Here is a 14,393-nt window from a genome sequence, read left to right as displayed (position 1 = left end):
CCCATTCATTTCCTCTTGCAACCACTGCCCTACCCACACAACACACTACTCTTCACGCTCCATCTTTTCCACTGACCGTATTTCCCACTGTCCACCTCACCTCCTACCTGACTATCAAACAGATTCCTGTCTTCATACCCATACCCTTCAACCCTTTGGAATATACTCTCTCCCCTGGCAATACCTGCCACCCTAGCGCTCGTCCGTCAGATTTTAAGTAAAAGTGGATTGCTTAAGTCTTTTTATCAGAAGAATTTCACCTTCCTGCGATGTATTTTTAAAATGTATATTTTCCACTTTCTTTAACTGCCTGCCTCTCCTTTGTAATTTAAAATAGAAAATAGAGCCAAATTTCTTTCGTATTTCTCGTTTTAAAGTTTTTAATTTGCCTGGCTGAAGAGTTGAGAATTATACTCCTGACAGTCCACTCCCGTTATGGGGCGAGGGTGATGAAATAAAAATAAAGAAAAAGAAACATCAAAATTACTCCATAAGAAATTCAACACTGCTCCAATTCACTACTGCTTAACCTATACGCACTTGAAAGATTGCCTCCTCTCCTTCTTACAAATCCTAGCCATCCTTTACAGTCCTTCACATGGGTTTCTATCCAAGGCTATGAAAAATGTCTCGAACCCTCCTCTTCCGCAAACCTAACAAACCTGCCCCTGACACCTCCTCCTACCCTCCCATCAGCCTTACCTCCACGCTTAGGAAGGTTACGAGTCCATCCTCTCCCAATATATCTATAAACAACCACAATAACACTTGACCATCCCTATCCACCACTGTGGTTTCTGTCCCAATTTCTCCTCTGACTTCTACCCCACCAAATCAACAACTGTAAATCAGTCGTTTTTGTCTCCCTTTATCTCGAATCTTTAACCTGCAGACCTCTGCACATCTTATAAATTATGCCCACCTAGTGCATCCGTTCTCTCTACCTGCCCATCTGATATCACCATCAACAACATCAACTCCCATGTCTTCCATCCTACTGCACATGTGCCCAAAGCTTGTGTCCTCTAGCCTCTCCTGTTGTCGTCTACACTGCCGAAATGGCAAACATCTCACCCTCACTTCCAGTTCATATCCTCCAATAAGCCAACGACACTGTGTTCCTCGCCTTCTACGCCACCATCCAGATATCCCAACGATCTCTCTAGCTTCATCTCAATCAGTTCTTCTCCCGGTGTAACCAGTGGTTTCTCAAAATCAAACCTACCGAAACCCAGGCAGTGATTCTTAGCCAAAATACCTGCTGCTGCCGTCCCCATGACTTTTAACTTACCATTTACAACCGTCCTATCCAGTTAACTAACGCACTGAAATACCTCAGACTAACACTTGATCGCTAACATGGAAGCCCCATCTACTAACCATTCAACAGAAAGCCCACAATAGATTAAAACAACTAAAACTAATAACTGGCCGAAGATAGGGATTGCATTCTTCCACAGTCCTCCACACCTAGAAACCCCTGATTCGACCCATCCTCTGTTACGCGTATGTGGCATGGACTTCTGCTCCACCCTCCTTTTATTGCGCCCTATTGATCCTCGAATGCCGTGCGCTCCATTTGTCCTTTCGGATTTCGTTACCCTGGCCCACCTGCATCCTCTGCCAACTTGTAAAATTCTCCTCCTTACTCTTCCATCTTGAACACCTCTGAATAACACTCATTAGCCGTAAACTCGACACTAACCACCTCCTAGTTTCTTCCCTGCTCACTGCTCCTGGTATTCAGTCACACTTCTACCACTACAGTCCTCCAATGCGGACCACCACACTCGCCATGTCCTCTCTCAAAGACACTTTAATTTCCTTCCTGCAAGCAACCATGAAATCTAACCTGATATATACCCATCCAGCCAGATCTAAAAGAACCACCCCTTCTCTCCCAATTGGAGCTCGCTTCCTCTTCACTCCCCTTCACCCACAAGCTAAGACTAGGTCCTTGAACAGCATTCCTATTCACTCTCCCAAATCGCTCCTCCTAACATCTGTCCACACAAACACCTCTTATGCACTACCCCAACTGCTACTACCCCTGATACTCATGTCCCTGTCGGTCTAGGCCGCCTCATCACTTTGCTATTCTACGTTTATCTTAATCAGTCAACACAATGGCTTTTTACTTTTCTAACTTATGGAACTGTTCCTGTGTCTGTTATATTTTTTGAAACATCCATCTGCCATTACATCTGTCTCAATATTTTAATTAATCAACAAATATTTCTTTTATATTTTAAATTATTCAACTGACTGCCTGTCTTTTTATTACCTGCGACATTAATTTTGTCACCCAAAGTGTCAAGTTTTATAATACGTTTTAAAATTTTTTGTCTCGTTTGGCTGAAGAGCGACGATTTTTATTCTCTGACAGCTCCCTCCCCGCCCATATTGCGCAAAGGAAATGAAATGAAAAAAATATAGTCACTTTCAGCACGACTTCCATAATTTTTACTTTTTTGAACGTTTTGTTATATTTTGAAGAGCTTTAAGCTGTAAAAAAGACAAATACTTTTTCATATGGTTAAATATTATTTAATCTTATTTTATTGGATACAAATGAGAATATTTTAAAGAACTGTACTTTTAAATGAACTTTCTCTTAATTAATATGTGTAATTATCTGTACGGTATGCAGGCAGCAACGGCCTCTAGCATAACTTTCCATTCTATGTACAACTGTTTAATCGATGCATGACACTTTTGGCTAGTGTTATTTTTACATGTTTACACTTGTTGCTGTGAGCCGAATGAGACATATATCGTGTTTTTGTTGTAACTTCTGCCATTTGTTTTAATCCCTTAGTGCAGTAGCTAGTAATGTATTTTCTTTTACTTCCACTGTAGATTCTGAAGGCAGCCAGTACTCCATAGCCAAAACCTATAATTCTGTTCAAAAATCTTCGCAATCAACGCAAGTAAATAACATTATTGTAATAAAATCTTCGCTAGTAACACGTTTTTAAGACGGACTAAAACGTTTCACTTAATTTTTCCTAACCCCATACATACTGCGAATCCTGTACAGATAATCCCGCAGATTTGTGTTTGTGATTTTCTAACAGTCATGACAATACTCCAAAAATTAAAACTAAGGAAGTGGTGTGCATCCAATAGATAACTTATGGATGAATAGTTGACCTAAGTCACCAAGAATTTTATTGCACTGCAAATTATACGATCCGCTGTGTGATTTTTCTTAACGACAGCTATTCTCTACACTTCTTACTATTGCCTGTTGCACACACCCTTCGTTTTTCGTTTTAAATTTTACGGGTATTGTGATAGCTATTGAAAACCAGAAGCACAAATTTTCAGGACCATCTGTATGGGTATAGGAATACATGTGAAGCTAGGAGAAACTGCCTTGTACGTTTTAGTCTGTTTCAAAAACGTGATATATTAAAAAGTTTTTATTTAAATAATTATTTTATGCTTTTTAGTTTTATGTGTGTAGAATTTTTGGTATACTGCAAACATTTTGATGGATTACAACACAGACATTTCGTGAATTTCAGCTTTCTTTCGGGTTTCCTTCACCTCAATCAACAAATATGTTGTTTCTCCTACACATATTTCACGAAAGACGGTGAAGATAAAACATGAGTAGACTGAAGCTCACATGGAAGATTAGCAGCAATCGTTCTTACCGCGAAACATTCGTGACTGGAACAGGAAAAGGGATAAATACTAGTGGTACACAATGTACCCTCAGCCGCACACCAGACACAACAGCGAATTCATTCTGCAACGTCATTCAGTTCTGCATTCATTTTGATAGTCTCAACTCTCCAATTCGTCGGGAAGTTAATTTAAAATCAGATGGAAGATTTGTACCAAACAGACAGAAAAACAAAGTACTCTCCGCCTCATACCAGACAAGAAAGCGATTTGATACTGCATTGAAAGCTGCTTCTGAGCTACGTTGAAAATTTCAAGTCTCCAGCTCATCGGGAACTTAATTTGAAATCAACTGCAGAATTTGCACCCAAGAGATAAACAGGCAGAAAAAAGTGTACCCTCAGCCACACGCCAGACACGAAAGCGTGTTAATATTGCAGTGTTATCCATTTCTGCGCTATGTTAAAATCTGAAACCTCTAGCCCATTGGAAAGTTCGTCTAAAATCAACTTCAAAATTTGTACCAATCAGACAGAAAAGAAAGCGACCTAATAAAAAAGGGTCGAAAATAAATCTTGTAACCGTCCCTCCTACCCACTAGCATTAGATCAAGTACAGAGAGTTGCAATGTGACAGAAATAGGATTCCACGTTAATACTAAACAACTACTAGGAATGAAGTGGAGACAAGGGCAGAAGGACTGAAATGAAATATTCACTGGCGCAAAAAAATCGGAGCACCAAGAGACAGTTATGCGACAGAAACGTAAGTTGGTAGGCTTGTTTCTCCATTTGAAAGATGATGTCTAATCAGTTTTCCCGCCAGTTACATAAGAGAGGCGCTGGTATCGCGATGGCGCCACTATGAGGATGCAAATCTGGTTTGCTTTAAACACACGCTTTAACGGTCGTAAGCGTTAGTTGCCTTTGACTTTCGACGTGGGAGTTGATGTTAGTCAACACTATCTTTAAGGCGACAAAGACGCCATTATCATCACCTCACTGAGTTTGAACGAGGTCGTCTAATGGCCGCGGTGGTCTAGCGGTTCTAGGCGCTCAGTCCGGAACCGCGCGACTGCTACGGTCGCAGGTTCGAATCCTGCCTCGGGCATGGATGTGTGTGCTGTCCTTAGGTTAGTTAGCTTTAAGTAGTTCTAAGTTATAGGGGACTGATGACCGCAGATGTTAAGTCCCATAGTGCTCAGAGCCATTTGAAAAGAGGTCGTCTAATAGCGACTACGATAAACTGTCGCAAGAAGACCGGATTCAGGACGACCCCGTGACATTACGGAGAGGGAAGACAATTGTGTTCGGCATATGGCTCCGGCGCATAGTACTGAATCTGCAGCAGCAATTTCCGCAGCATTTCACATAGCAAGGATACAATGAACTGTTGCAAATCGGTTACTTCAAACACAGCTCCGAGCCAGACGCCCCGTAGCGTGCATTCCATCGACCCCAAACCGCCGCCATTTACGACTTCATCTACATCTACATTTATACTCCGCAAGCCACCCAACGGTGTGTGGCGGAGGGCATTTTACGTGCCACTGCGTTACCTCCCTTTCCTGTTCCAGTCACGTATGGTTCGCGGGAAGAACGACTGCCGGAAAGCCTCCGTGGACGCTCGAATCTCTCTAATTTTATTTTCGTGATCTCCTCGGGAGGTATAATTAGGTGGAAGCAATATTTTCGATACCTCATCCAGAAACGCACCCTCTCGAAACCTGGACAACAAGCTACACTGCGATGCAGAGGGCATCTCTTGCAGAGTCTGCCAGTTGAGTTTGCTAAAAATCTCCGTAACGCTATCACGCTTACCAAATAACCCTGTGACGAAACGCGCCGCTCTTCTTTGGATCTTCTCTCTCTTCTCTGTCAATCCGACCTGGTACGGATCCCACACTGATGAGCAATACTCAAGCGTAGGTCGAACGAGTGTTTTGTAAGTCACCTCCTTTATTGATGAACTACATTTTCTAAGGACTCTCCCAATGAATCTCAACCTGGCACCCGCCTTACCAACAATTAGTTTTATATGATCACCCCACTTCAAATCGTTCCGTACGCACACTCCCAGATATTTTACAGAAGTAACTGCTACCAGTGTTTGTTCCGCTATCATATAATCATCCAATAAAGGATCCTTCTTTCTATGTATTCGCAATACATTACATTTGTCTATGTTAAGGTTCAGTTGCCACTCCCTGCACCGAGTGCCTATCCGCTGTAGATCTTCCTGCATTTCGCTGCATTTTTCTATGCTGCAACTTCTCTGTATACTACAGTATCATCCGCGAAAAGCCGCATGGAACTTCCGACACTATCTACTGGGTCTTTTGTATATATAGTGAAAGGCAGTGGTCCCATAACACTCCCCTGTGGCACGCCAGAGGTTATTTTAACGTCTGTAGACGTCTCTCCATTGAGAACTGTGGTGTCACCGCCAGACATCACACTTGCTAGGTGGTAGCCTTTAAATCGGCCGCGGTCCGTTAGTATACGTCGGACCCGGGTGTCGCCACCATCAGTGATTGCAGACCGAGCGCCGCCACATGGCAGGCCTAGAGAGACTTCCTAGCACTCGCCCCAGTTGTACAGCCGACTTTGCTAGCGATGGTTCACTGACAAATTACGCTCTCATTTGCCGAGACGACAGTTAGCATAGCCTTCAGCTACGTCATTTGCTACGACCTAGCAAGGCGTCATTACCAGTTACTATTGATGTTGTAAAACATGTACCGTCAAGAGCGATGTTCACCAATGATGGATTAAAGTTAAGTATTCCAGAAGCTACGTACTTTTTTTGCTACTATAATTCCTTGTCCTGTTCCAGACCTCACGCCAGCCTGCGTGAACTTATACGCGTGCCTTTCGGCTTCCTGTCATAGTGGATTGGCTGTCTTGCCAGTTCACAACAGTTGGCGCCGAGGATTGGCGACGTGGCCAATTCGCGTTCGTAACTATACTGCCCTGATTTACTTGTGTAATGGCTTCGCCACAATCTCCAGATGTACTGTCCGAATTTTATCGTTTACAGAACCAGCAGACGCAGGCCTTACTAGATGCCCTTGGACAGCTCGTCCAGGGTCAACGTGCAATGAAAAACGATGTGGCAGCCACCGCTCCACCACTCATGCAGCCACAAAACGCAGTTGCACCAACTTTTCGTCCTTTTGATGCTGCACTGGAAAGCTGGACGGAGTGGTCATGCCAATTTGGATTCCATCTCGCCGCCTACAGAATTCAAGGTAATGAGCGGCAGCCTTTTCTCCTTTCTTGCGTCGGAGTGACCATGTACCATGTGATAGTCAAATTATTTCCCCGACACGACGTAGCAACTCTGTCCTACGAAGAAATTTTGTCTGCATTAGATGCATATTTCAAAGAATCAGTCAATGTAGTTGCCAAACGGTATACCTTCTTTCGTACAAAACGTACGCCAAGTCAGACTAATCGGGAGTGGGTTGCAACCTTGCAAGACCTTACTAGGGATTGTGCTTGAGTGTCAATGTGGACTCCCTTATTCAGATACTATGGTGTGTGATGCAATTGCACAGAAAGTTTCTGATGTTCGTATACGGGAACAGATTTTGAAACTAGTCAATACCTCCCGTCAACAAGTGATGGACACATTGGATCGGCAGGACACACTTGACTTTGCTCAGGAATCATTTGAAACTTCGCCACCCGTGTGTCAGGTGAACCGGCCCAGCGGGTGAGCTGCACGGAACAGTGAACAGTCCTCGCGCCCGGCCGCGCCAAAGCCACCTGGCTCTCAGCCACGTGTACCGCGCCAGCAGGCAAATGCAGTGAAATCATGTCCGCGGTGTGCTACTAGACATTCGCGTGAGAATTGCCCGTCACGCCAGGCTTTTTGCTTTTTCTGTAATAAAAAAGGACATGTTCAAAGTGTTTGCCAGAAAAAGCTCCGATCGGATGCTCAAAACCACTCCAGGCCCTTTGCTTTGCGCTGGAATCGGAATCGAACCAAGGATACGCAGGCTAGTGAAACTTCACCTATGGAAATTCATATAGTTCATTCGACTCCGCCCAGTGCTACTCTCTCTAACAGTGACTGTGTTCGTCCCACAAATAGTGTGCGTCGACATCGCTGGAAATCCCGTCAAGTCGCAAGTGATTCTGTACCAGTGTCAGTTCACGTTGCACAAGACAGTCGCTCTTGTCGTCAGCAGGACAATAAACTTTTTGTAGACTTGGACATTAACGGCAAAGTGATACCGTTCCAGCTCGATACTGGAGCTGCAGTTTCTTTGATCAATCGAGACACGTACAAACAGCTGGGCACACCTCCCTTGCATGCTGCCAATGTTAAGCTTACTAGTTATTCAGGACAAGCGATCCCTGTGTTAGGACAGTGCAGCCTTCTTGCAACATACAAAGGACAAACAAAACTTGTGTCATTTTACGTACTTCGTTCTTCTTCTGCAGTGAACTTGTTTGGTTTCGATTTATTTCAGTTGTTTAACTTGTCTATAGTAAATCAGGTCCTCTCAGTGAACCAGACTGAGCCTTCGGACAGTGTTTCTCGTCTATGTGAAGAATTTGCAGACATTTTTGCACCGGACCTCGGTTGCGCTAAGAACTATAAAGCTCATTAGGAACTGAAAGTAAACGCGCAACCGAAATTTTTCAGAGCGCGCAATGTTCCCCACGCATTGCGTAATGAAGTCGCAAAAACATTACACGATTTTGAATCACAAGGTGTAATTGAACGTGTGCAGGCTTCTCTCTGGGCATCACCCTTAGTAATTTTGCAAAAACCTTCGGGAAAATTGAGACTTCGAGTGGACTTCAAGGCAACAGTGAACTCACAACTAGTGACTGCAACTTTTCCTTTACCCCGCCCGGAAGATCTTTTTGACAAACTGTGCCCGGGTCAATATTTTTCAAAGTTGGACCTAGCAGATGCGTACTTGCAAACACCGGTGGACGAAGAATCCCAGCGCGTTTTGGTGGTTAACACGCATCTTGGTTTGTATCGATTCAAACGACTGCCATTCGGGTGTGCATCCGCCCCTGCATTGTTTCAGCAATATCTACAAACTGTTTGTGCGTCGGTCCCTACTGCTGCAAACTATCTGGACGATATTGTGATCTCCGGAAAGACGGAAGAAGAACATTTAGCCAATCTCAGAACATTATTTCAGGTCTTGCGACAAAATGGTCTTCGCTTGCGGAAGGACAAATGTGTGTTCTTTGTTCGTGATTTCCCATATCTGGGACATGTACCTAATGCTCAAGGCATAGATCCCAGTCCCACGCACCTTCGTGCCATACAAGACTTGCCTTCGCCGCAGAATTTGAAGCAGCTACAGAGTGAGCTGGGAAAAATTAATTATTATCATCGCTATGTGCGCCACGCCTCTTCTATTTCAGCTCCCCTTCATCGCTTACGCCGTAAGGTTGTTCCGTTCGTCTGGACGACGGAATGCGAACGCGCGTTTCGCCAGTTGAAATCGGCGTTGCTTTCCAATACTTGCCTCACGCCATTCGATCCCCGGAAGCCCCTTTTGTTGATGGTGGATGCATCGGATTTCGGGATCGGTGCTGTGCTTGCGCACAAAGATGGTTCGCACGATCGCCCTATTGCCTTTGCGTCCAAATTGCTCTCGTCTGCGCAACGAAATTATTCCCAGATCGAGAAAGAAGCATTGGCTCTCGTATTTGGTGTTACAATGTTTCATGATTTCTTGTATGGTCGTCACTTTACCATCATCACAGACCACAAACCTTTGACATCGCTTTTTCATCCGACTAAGCCTGTACCTCCACGTACAGCGCAGAAATTCATTCGCTGGTCTATTTTCCTCTCGCAGTACCGCTACGATATCTTGTATCAGTCCACCGCTAAGCACGGAAACGCCGATGCGTTGTCCCGTTTGCCTGTTGCTGAGGATGGAGCATTCGATTCCTCCGAACGTGCTTGCATGTTCATTGATTCGGAAACCGATGACGTGGTCGAATCGTTTCCGATTGATATTCGTCGGGTAGCTACGGCCACAGCTGCCGACCCTGTCCTTGCTACCGTTCTGCGTTTTGTTGCTAGGCAATGGCCCTTGTCAAAGTCATGGATCGGGGATCCGTTGGTTCGCCGATTTTTTGCTCACAAGGAGAGACTTTTTGTACGACGTGGTGTTTTGCTGTTGCGTTCAGATAATGATCAGTCCAGGGTCATGGTACCACGTTCGTTACAGTCGTCTGTCTCACGGCTTCTCCACCAAGGACATTGGGATATAGTGAGAACGAAACAACTTGCTCGTCAGCACTGTACTTGGTTCGGAATCGATGCCGCGATTACGAATATGTGCTCTTCTTGCATGGTGTGTGCCGAACAACAATCAGCACCACCGCGGAAATTCTTTGCATGGCCCAAAGCCACTTCCCCTTGGCAACGCTTACACATCGATTTTGCTGGTCCCTTCCGGAATGCTCTATGGTTGGTTGTGGTAGATTCATTCAGTAATTTTCCTTTTGTTGTCCGGATGTCTTCCACTACGTCATCTGCCACCATCCAAGCGTTATCCGCTATCTTTTGCATTGAAGGTTTTCCACAGACTATTGTTTCCGACAGTGGCCCACAATTCGTGTCCGCAGAATTTCAGTCATTCTGCAAGGCCAATGGTATTCAACATCTGACGTCCGCGCCGTTTTCGCCACAGTCAAACGGTGCCGCTGAACGTTTGGTCAGCACTTTCAAGTCACAGATGTTGAAGTTGAAAGAGGTAGGACACGTTATTACTCTTTTTGTCCTCGTATCGCTCTCAGCCCCGAGATGGTCGCTCGCTAGCTGAGTTGATCCACGGTCGCCCTCATCGCACCTTGATGTCTTTGCTACAACCGCCGCATCAGGTTCCTGTGCAGCGGCAGATACCTGCTTTTGCCCCAGGCGACGTTGTATACTTTCGCAACTATCGAGGTTCACGGCGTTGGCTCGCAGGGCGCATTCTTCGCTGCCTCGGCCGCGTGATGTATTTGGTTTTGGGGGCCTCTGGTGAGGGGCGCCGGCATTTCAATCAGCTGCGCCTCTGTCGTCGCACTGGATCTGCCGCTCCCCGTCTGCTTTCAGCGACGGTGCCGTCCGTGAGCACCCTGGGGACCCATCTACTGGCTCGCCTCAGCCCCAGGTGTTACCGACGCTGCCTTCCATTTTGCCCCATGGCGACGCGCCGCCACCGCCGCCGCCGCCTGTTCACCCGCCGGCGACGCCCGCAGTGGACGCCTCGCTGCAACCTCCGGGCGCCTCCCTGGGTCACGCGCCGCCGATCGCTTCCCGTGACCAGTTGTCCTCCGCCATGGAATTCTTGCCCGCTGCGGACCATATGTCGTCTTCGCCCGTCGGGTGCCCCGGCCCGATGGAGGTCGACCCTTCGGCCCCTCCTGTCTCTCTTCGGGCGCATACACCGCATGTTGGCGTGCACCCTGAAGCAGGTTTTCAGGCGTTTCCTGGCTCCCCTCGGACCGAATGGCAGGGTGCGGGTGGCACAGCCACGCCTGTTGTTAGGCTCCCCACCTCGTCGCATACGCCAACATAGGGTCCTCTCCACGGCGGTCGGAAGCCTTATGCCACAACCGTCCGCCGATTTGCGGGCTAGGAATGTGGTGCCACCGCCAGACACCACACTTGCTAGGTGGTAGCCTTTAAATCGGCCGCGGTACGTTCCGTTAGTATACGTCGGACCCGCGTGTCGCCACTATCAGTGATTGCAGACCGAGCGCCGCCACACGGGAGGTCTAGAGAGACTTCCTAGCACTCGCCCCAGTTGTACAGCCGACTTTGCTAGCGATGGTTCACTGACAAATTACGCTCTCATTTGCCGAGACGATAGTTAGCATAGCCTTCAGCTACGTCATTTGCTACGACCTAGCAAGGCGCCATTACCAGTTACTATTGATGCTGTAAAACATGTACCGTCAAGAGCGATGTTCACCAATGATGGGTTAAAGTTAAGTATTCCAGCAGCTACGTACTTTTTTTGCTACTATAATTCCTTGTCCTGTTCCAGACCTCACGCCAGCCTGCGTGAGCTTAAACGCGTGCCTTTCGGCTTCCTGACATAGTGGATTGGCTGTCTTGCCAGTCCACAACAAGAACAACATGCTGTGTTCTGTTTGCTAAAAACTCTTCAATCCAGCCATAGACCTGGTCTGATATTCCGTAGGCTCTTACTTTATTTATGAGGCGACAGTGCGGAAGTGTATCGAACGCCTTCCGGAAATCAAGGAAAATGGCATCTACCTGGGAGCCTGTATCTAGTATTTTCTGGGTCTCATGAACAAATAATGCAAGTTGGGTCTCACACGATCGCTGTTTCCGGAATCCATGTTGATTCCTACAGAGTAGATTCTGGGTTTTCTGAAATGACATGATACTCGAGCAAAAAAGATGTTCTAAAATTCTACAACAGATCGATGTCAGAGATATAGGCCTATAGTTTTGCGCATTTGCTCGACGACCCTTCTTGAAAACTGGGACTACCTGTGCTCTTTTCCAATAATTTAGAACCTTCCGTTCCTCTAGAGACTCGACCTGTTCTGTTTTCCAATCATTTGGAACCTTCCGTTCCTTTAGAGACTTGCGGTACACTGCTGTTAGAAGGGGGGCAAGTTCTTTCGCGTGCTCTGTGTAGAATCGAATTGGTATCCCGTCAGGTCCAATGGACTTTCCTCTGTTGAGTGAGCTCAGTTGCTTTTCTACTCCTTGGACACTTATTTCGATGTCAGCCATTTTTTCGTTCGTGCGAGGATTTAGAGAAGGAACTGCAGTGCGGTCTTCCTCTGTGAAACTGCTTTGGAAAAAGGTGTTTAGTATTTCAGTTTTACGTGTGTCATCCTCTGTTTCAGTGCCATTATCATCGCAGAGTGTCTGGATATACTGTTTCGGTCCCCTTACTGATTTAACGTAAGACCAGAACTTTCTAGGATTTTCTGTCAAGTGATCTCAAGCGCGAGTTCACTGGAGGTCAGGGTAGAGACCCGTTCTGTTGCTGATGAAAACCGGTTCTATCTCGGCGGCAGTGATGGCCGTGTGTTGATTCGAAGATGGCTAGTTGTGGGCTACAAGCGATCTGTGTTCGTGTTAGGCACACTTGACTTACAACTGAAGTTATGATCCGGTGTGCGATTTCGAATGACAGCAGGGGCACTCTCGCGGTTAACCTACGTAACCCGACTGCAAAACTGTACGTCAATCTGGTGACTCTACGTATCCTGTTGCCATTCATGAACAGCGTTCCAAGGGTGTTTTTCCAACAGGATAACGGTCGCCCATGTACCGCTATTGTGAACCAACATGCTGTACAGAGTGTCGACGTGCTGCTTTGGCCTGCTCGATCATCACATCTGTTTCGAGTCGAGCACATGCGGAACATTATCGGGCGACAACTCCAGCGTCATCCTCAACAAGCATGAACCGTACCTTCGTTGACTGACAAACTGCTACAGGTATGGAAGTCCGTTTCATAAACTGATTTGCGGCCCCTGTACAATAACTAACGTTTGCATGATTCCATTTAACATTCTGGCGGTAGCACCTGTTATTAATGTATCAGCATTTGACGTTTCCAATGATTTATCTCGCGCTCACGTTAGCCTGTGATCTTGTAATGTTAATCGCTTGAATATGTTATTTAGACAAATACCGGTTGATCAAAAAGTCAGTACAAATTTGAAAACTGAATAAATCACGGAATAATGTAGATAGAGAGGTACAAATTTACACACATGCTTGGAATGACACGGGGTTTTATTAGAACCAAAAAAATACAAACGTTCAAAAAATGTCCGACATATGGCGCTTCATCTGATCAGAATAGCAATAATTAGCATAACAAAGGAAGACAAAGCAAACATGATGTTCTTTACAGGAAATGCTCAATATATCCACCATCACTCCTCAGCAATAGTTGTAGTCGAGGAATAATGTTGTGAACAGCACTGTAAAGTATGTCCGGAGTTATGGTGAGACATTGGCGTCGGATGTTGTCTTTCAGCATCCCTAGAGATGTCGGTCGATCACGATACACTTGCGACTTCGGGTAACCCCAAAGCCAATAATCGCACGGACTGAGGTCTGGGGACCTGGGAGGCCAAGCATGACGAAAGTGGTGGCTGAGCACACGATCATCACCAAACAACGCGCGTAAGAGATCTTTCACGCGTCTAGCAATATGTGGTGGAGCGCCATCCTGCATAAACATCGTACGTTCCAGCAGGTGTTTATCAGCCAGGCTGGCGATGATGCGATTCTGTAACATATCGGCGTACCTCTCACCCATGACGGTAGCAGTTACAAAACCGGAATCACGCATTTTCTCGAAGAAAAAAGGCCGGATAACGGTAGATGTGGTAAATCTAACCCATACCGTGATTTTCTCGTCGTGTAATGGAGTTTCCACGACAGTTCTAGGATTTTCAATAGCCCAAATTCTCCAGTTGTGGGCGTTGACAGACTCTCGGAGCGTGAAACGAGCTTCGTCGGTCCACAACACGTTACTCAGCCAGTCGTCATCTTCCGCCATCTTCTGAAACGCCCACACCGCAAATGCCCTCCGCTTCACTAAATCGGCAGGTAACAGTACACGATGCCGATGGATTTTGTACGGATAGCATCGGAGGGTACGCGTAAGTGCCAACGAAACAGTAGTGTATGGAATGCCGGTGCGACGTGCGACTGCACGAGCTCTGACTTCCCCGTGCATAGACGAACCCGCTACAGTCTCCATTTCTTCCTGAACTGTC

The 14,393-nt window shown here is 46.2% G+C and overlaps 1 protein-coding gene across 1 annotated transcript in view; it reads right to left on the bottom strand.

Moving 5' to 3' along the window:
• Positions 1-14,393, bottom strand: part of LOC126160360 (cyclic nucleotide-gated cation channel alpha-3) — a 638,264-nt gene that overhangs the window by 22,168 nt on the left and 601,703 nt on the right. The gene's annotated exons all lie outside the window — the stretch shown is intronic.

Source organism: Schistocerca cancellata, chromosome 2, assembly GCF_023864275.1.
Source record: "Schistocerca cancellata isolate TAMUIC-IGC-003103 chromosome 2, iqSchCanc2.1, whole genome shotgun sequence".
Taxonomy (NCBI): Eukaryota; Metazoa; Arthropoda; class Insecta; order Orthoptera; family Acrididae; genus Schistocerca; species Schistocerca cancellata.
Note: the sequence above shows the minus strand (reverse complement) of the source record. Positions and strands in the feature narration are given on the sequence as shown.